General features: G+C 39.5%; 1 non-coding gene across 1 annotated transcript; it reads left to right on the top strand.

The window, feature by feature from the left end:
- Positions 1-1,554: 1,554 nt before the first annotated feature.
- On the top strand, positions 1,555-1,630 carry TRNAP-AGG (transfer RNA proline (anticodon AGG)). Its single transcript has one exon. It is a non-coding gene; the product is annotated as a tRNA-Pro (tRNA).
- The last annotated feature ends 4,697 nt before the right edge of the window (positions 1,631-6,327 follow it).

Raw genomic sequence — 6,327 nt, 5'->3', positions numbered from 1 at the left:
TTTATTTCTGATATTGCTTATTATTACTTTTTTAATCTATCTAGAATTTTTTCAATCTTATGGATCTTTCAGTGAATCAGCTTTTGATGTCATGGATGTTTTCCATTTTCTATTTAATTGATTTTTTTAAAAATTTTTTAAATTTTCCTTCATCTACTTAGAAATTAATTTGCTCTCAGTTTTCTAAGCTTTTTTTTTTATTTTTGTGACAGAAACTGTTAGAGAGACAGAGAGAGGGACAGATAGGGACAGACAGACAGGAAGGGAGAGAGATGAGAAGCATCACTTCTTCATTGTGGCTTCTTTGTTGTTCATTGATTGCTTTCTCATATGTGCCCTGACTGGAGGGGCTACAGCAGAGTAAGCGACCCCTTGCTCAAGCCAGAAACTTTGGACTCAAGCAAACGACCTCGGGCTTCAAACCAGTAACCTCGGGCTCAAGCCAGCGACCATAGGATCATGTCTATGATCCCACACTCAAGCCATTGACCCCATGCTCAAGCTGGTAAGCCTGTGGTCAAGCCAGTGACCTTGGGGTTTCGAACGTAGGTCCTCCATATCCCAGTCCAGCACTCCATCTACTGCACCACTGTCTGGTCAGGCTTTTCTAGCTTCTTAAGATGGAAACTTAGATCTTTGATATTATACCGTTCTTTTCTATTTTAACCACTTAAGCTATTAATTTTTCTTTGAAGCACATCTTTATCTGCATCCCACAAATTTTGACATGGTGTTTACATCATCATTTAGTTTAACATAGTCCTAATATTTTAAAATATTTACAGTTTAAAATCGTTTCTAATATACCCTGTGCTTTTTTCTTTGACCCATAGGTTATTTAGAAGTGTGTTGGTCAATTTTCAAATATATGAGGGGAATTCCATCTTTATGCTACTTATTTATAACTTAATTCCATTTGGGATAAAGCAGTGTTCTCTATAATTAATACCCTTTAAATTTACTGAGACTTTTTTTTTTACTCTATTTTGATGAATATACCATATACACTTAAGAAAAATGTTTTTGCTGACATTTGAATAAAGTCTATAAGTTAATAGTGTTTTTTCAGTGTTAACTTCCCAATTTTAATAATTGTAAAATGTGTTAACTTCTGGGGAAGGTGGATGAAAGTATATGAGAAATCTTAATTTTATTTTATAATGTTTTAAAAAGTATAACATTATTTCAAAATCACAACGTTTTGAAAAATAAAATAAATACAGATAGCACATAGTTGGATTTTGCATTGTTATCCAGTCTGACAATCTGTCTTTTAATCTATTGTTTAGACAACTTATATTTAATATACTTATTGATATGATTAGTTCTGTCTCTACCATCTTGCTATTTGTTTTCTATTTATCCCATTTGTTCTATTCCTACCCCCCACCCTCTGCCCTTCATTCCAGCTTCCTTTGTACTGAGGCGTCCATTTCATTTCCATTATTGGTTTATTAGCTAAACATCTATGTTTTATTTATTTTTAGTTATTTTAAGATTTACAGTGTTCTAAAATAACAATGTCATTAGTCTTCTTAAAAGAACAGTTTTGGGGCCTTTGCCAGTTGGCTCAGTGGTAGAGTGTCCACCTAGGGTGTGGATGTCCCAGGTTCAATTCCTGGTCAGGGCACACAGGAGAAGCAACTGTCTACTTCTCCACTTTCTCTCTCCCATGTCTCTCTTTTTCTTCTCCTCCCGCAGCCATGGCTCCTTTGGTTTGAGCACATTGGCCCTGGTGCTGAGGGTGCTAAAAATAGCTTGTTTGAAAGAATGGTTCCAGATGGGCAGAACATCAGCCCCAGATGGATGTGGGGGGGTGCCAGGTGGATCCCCACTGGGACACATGTGGGAATCTATCTCCCCTCATCTTACTTGGAAAAAAAGAAAAAAATATTTGGGCTTATCCTTTCTTTTTCTAATATGTTACAAAGGGTACTGTCAGAAGAGATTTTTTTCACAAAAATTTGTTTCCTTTTTTTCCTGGGCCAATTGCTACTCTGTATTTTTCAGCCTTCCTTGCTGATAGGTGTGATCATGTGACTGGGTTCTAGCCAGTGAAATGTGAATAAAAGTTATGCACTCTTCCAGGTCATGTTTCTTTACAGCTGACTTGAATATAGACAATCCAAAGATCAGTGGGACTCTGTGAAAGTGTGGTCGGTGAACCAACAGCAGCAGTAACAGTACCTGACAACTTGTTAGAAATGCAAATTCTTGAGCCACACCCTTAAACCTACTGAACCAAATCACATTCTGGAGGTGACACCCAGCAGGGAGAAAGAAAATATTTCAGGACTTATCTTAAGAAAACAGTCTGGGATGACGTCAGAGTAATGGCGTGGTAGGAAGCGATACCGATAAATCTCCCCCAAAACTCAACAAGATCTTCAACCAGAAACAGAAAAACCTATACTTGGAGCCTCCAGATGCTTCGCAGTACACCCGAAGGTATGGTCGAGTGAAAAATTGGCTAAATATATAACCAAACCCCGAAGGAAATAGGGAGTAAGAAATGCTCCACCTTCCTCACTAACCTAAACAGGGCGGCTTTCTCTGGTAACTGTGAATATAGAAACTGAGGCGGGCAAAGGGGGTAAATAGATCTAGGCCGCGGCACAAACGGCTGAACCAGGCTGTGGCACGGAGATCCAAGCCGAGGAAAAACTGATCCTGTGGCAACCCGGGCAATACAAGCTAACACTCGCGCCAAACCCAAACGAAGAAAGACAAGCAGGGCACCCATTTTACCCGATCTCCTGGTCGGCGCGCGCGCAGTTAGTGGGCGAGAGATTTCTTCCTAAGCCCCAGGAGTGGGTACCCATGTTACCCCACAGAGAGGCAGAGTCAGAGGCCTTTCTGTGGGCCAAAAGCAGAATCTCTGGGCAGCCCCAGCGCCCTGGGAAAGCCGCACACGGGAGGGAGCGAGAACTAATTCCAATGGTGGAAATTTTCTGTGCTGGTGGGTGTTTCACTCAGAGGGAAACGCAGCCGGCCTCATATCCTGGTCTGCGCACGCAGATAGTGAGTGAGAGATTCCTCCAAGTGCCTCGGCAGTGCGCGCCCGTGTTATCACACAGAGGGGCAGAGTCAGGGGCCTTTGTGTGGGCCAAAGCAGAATCTCAGGCTGCCCCAGCGCCTTGCAAAAGCAGCGCACGGGGACGGAGCGAGAGCCAATTCCAACGCTGCAACTTTACCATGCGGTTGGGGGTTTCACTCAGAGCGTGAGACTGCTGGCCGGATATCCTCGTCTGTGCGCGCAGATAGTGAGCGAGAGTTTCCTCCAAGCGCCCCAGAAGTGGGCGCCCACCTGTGTTACCGGACAGAGTGGCAGAGCCAGAGGTCTTTGAGTGGGCGGAAACCCTGCCTGATTATGCTAGCAGCTCTGACTGACTGAGCCTTACCCAGAGCCCTATGCTGAGTGGAAATAGAGTAGGGAGTTGCCAGCTCTTTGAGCCTCTTACTATCCAGGCAGAGGCAGCAGCAACCCTATAGCTGGATTATCAGGCTACTAATTGAGGAAGGAAAGACTAGGAGAAAGGCTCCAGGAACACGGACTCTCTCACTGTCGGAGCCTATAAATGCTAATGAGCCTCGACTGCCAACGAGATTAAAGCACAATACATGACATTACCATAGAGACTTATCAACTGCAAACCTCTACCTGAGCATGCCAAAGGGGCAGAACCTGGGGTACAGAGTCACCGACCAGGAAGAAGGAGAGAAAAGAAAAAGCAAGAAGATAGCCTCTCAAAATCAAGAATAATCTGCAGACTTTATAACCTATCCCATTTTATTATATTTGTTCGTTTGTTTCTCTTATCTTCATTCTTGATTTTTTTTTTTCCTCCTCCAATTTGGCCGATTAACTCTCTGCCGGTCTTACTCTCTCCTCTCCTTGAACTAAACTACCCATAAGTGTTACATCTCCCATTATCTTTTCTCTCCTCTTCCTTTCTCTCTATGAGGGTTGCACTCCAAAACCCTTAACTCTCTCTCTCTCTCCTCTTTTTTCTTTTTTCTTCTTTTAGTGGTTCCCTCTTTTTTCTCTCTCTCTCTTTCTTTTCTCCCTCTATATTAGTTTCTTCCTTTCTCCTTTACATCTCCTCTCATTCAAACCTCAAAAACAAACAAATTATCTTATCTGGGACTCAAACCTATGTTTGTGGCATTTTGGGGGGTTTTTACTTCACCTTTTTAACTCACTAGCAGTGCTCTCATTCCTGGCTCTCCATTTTATCTAGTTCTTGTTCCACTAAATACAATAGTAATTTTTTAATTTGTCCCCCCATTTTTCTGTTTTCCTCTTATTCCTCTCATCATAACTCTTAGACAACCAACACCTAAAAGCAAATCATTTTATTCTTGACCCAAATTTTTTCTATATTTGCTTTTTGTGAGTCCATACCCCCTTCTTTTTTCTTTTTTTTTTCTTTTTTTTTGCCCCTTTATTACTTTTCCCCAATTCAGGCCCTCCATTACAGGCATTGTTTGTTATAATTCACAGTTCACCACAAGATTTTCTCAAGAAAGAGGGGAGAGGAGAGGAGAGGAAAAAAGGAGGGGGGAATAATTTCCTTTTTTTAAAATTTTTATTTTATTTTTCTTTATTTCATTATTAATTTTTTTTTAAACTCTTCGATTTTTTATTTTTTTAACTTTTTATTCTTTATTAAATCTCATTAATACTATCAACAAAACCACCCTCAGATGCCATTAAGGAAGAGAAAATCGAATATCATGGATACAAAAGAAAGAGAGGTAACACAGCTAGATGAGGAAAAATCTATGGAGACAAAATTTAATATATTGGAAACCTTGGAGCTAAATGACAGAGAATTCAAGATAGAAATCCTAAAAATCCTCCAAGATATACAAGAAAACACAGAAAGGCAATTTAGGGAGCTCAGAAAACAACTCAATGAACACAGAGAATATATGTCCAAGGAAATTGAAACATAAAAACAAATCAAACAGAGATGAAAAACTCAATTCACGAGCTGAAAAACGAAGTAACAAGCTTTGCTAATAGAACAGGTCAGATAGAAGAGAGGATTAGTGAAATAGAAGACAAGCAACTTGAGGCACAACAGAGACAAGAAGAAAGAGACTCAAAAATTAAAAAAAAATGAGATAGCCCTACAAGAATTATCTGACTCCATCAAAAAGAATAACATAAGAATAATAGGTATATCAGAGGGAGAAGAGAGAGAAAATGGAATGGAGAACATACTCAAACAAATAATAGATGAGAACTTCCCAAGCCTGTGGAAAGAACTAAAGCCTCAAGTTCAAGAAGCAAACAGAACTCCGAGTTTTCTTAACCCCAACAAACCTACTCCAAGGCATATCATAATGAAATTGACACAAACCAACAGCAAAGAAAAAATTTCAAGGCAGCCAGGGAAAAGAAGAATACAACATATAAAGGAAGGCCCATTAGATTATCATCAGATTTCTCAGCAGAAACTCTACAAGCTAGAAGAGAGTGGACCCCAATATTTACAGTCCTGAAAGAGAGGAACTTTCAGCCACGAATACTATACCCATCAAAGCTATCCTTCAAATATGAAGGAGAAATAAAAACATTCACAGATACAGAAAAGATGAGGAAATTTATCATCAGAAAACCCCCACTCCAGGAATTACTAAAGGGGGTTCTCCAATCAGATACAAAGAACAAAAAAAAACAGAGCCACAAGTAAAAGCTCCAAGAAGAATACAATAAAACCAAATTTAAACTGTGACAACAAAAAGAAAGAGGGGAAGAAGATGGAGATTAACAGTAGCAAAGGACGATGGAGTGCAAAAGTACTCACAAAATAGTTCACTACAATGAACAGGGTAGGGACCCTTTTTATTACTCAAAGGTAACCACCATTGAAAAAAGCACCACAGAAGCACATGAGATAAAAAAGATAGCAACAGAGGAAAGATGTATGGAATGCAACCAAATAAAAACAAAAGATAGAAAAACAAAAGAGAAGGATCAAACAAGACACAAAACTAACAGAAAGTAAGATATAAAATGGCAATAGGGAACTCACAAGTGTCAATAATTACACTAAATGTAAACGGATTAAACTCACCAATAAAAAGGCACAGAGTAGCAGAATGGATTAAAAAAGAAAATCCAACTGTATGCTGCCTACAGGAAACTCATCTAAGTAACCAGGATAAAAACAAATTCAAAGTGAAAGGCTGGAAAACAATACTCCAAGCAAATAACATCCAAAAAAAAGCACGTGTAGCAATACTCATATCTAATAATGCTGACTACAAGACAGGAAAAGTACTCAGAGACAAAAATGGCCATTTCATAATGGCTAA

Source organism: Saccopteryx bilineata, chromosome 10 (genome assembly GCF_036850765.1).
Source record: "Saccopteryx bilineata isolate mSacBil1 chromosome 10, mSacBil1_pri_phased_curated, whole genome shotgun sequence".
Classification (NCBI taxonomy): Eukaryota; Metazoa; Chordata; class Mammalia; order Chiroptera; family Emballonuridae; genus Saccopteryx; species Saccopteryx bilineata.
This window is presented reverse-complemented; position numbering and strand designations above follow the sequence as displayed.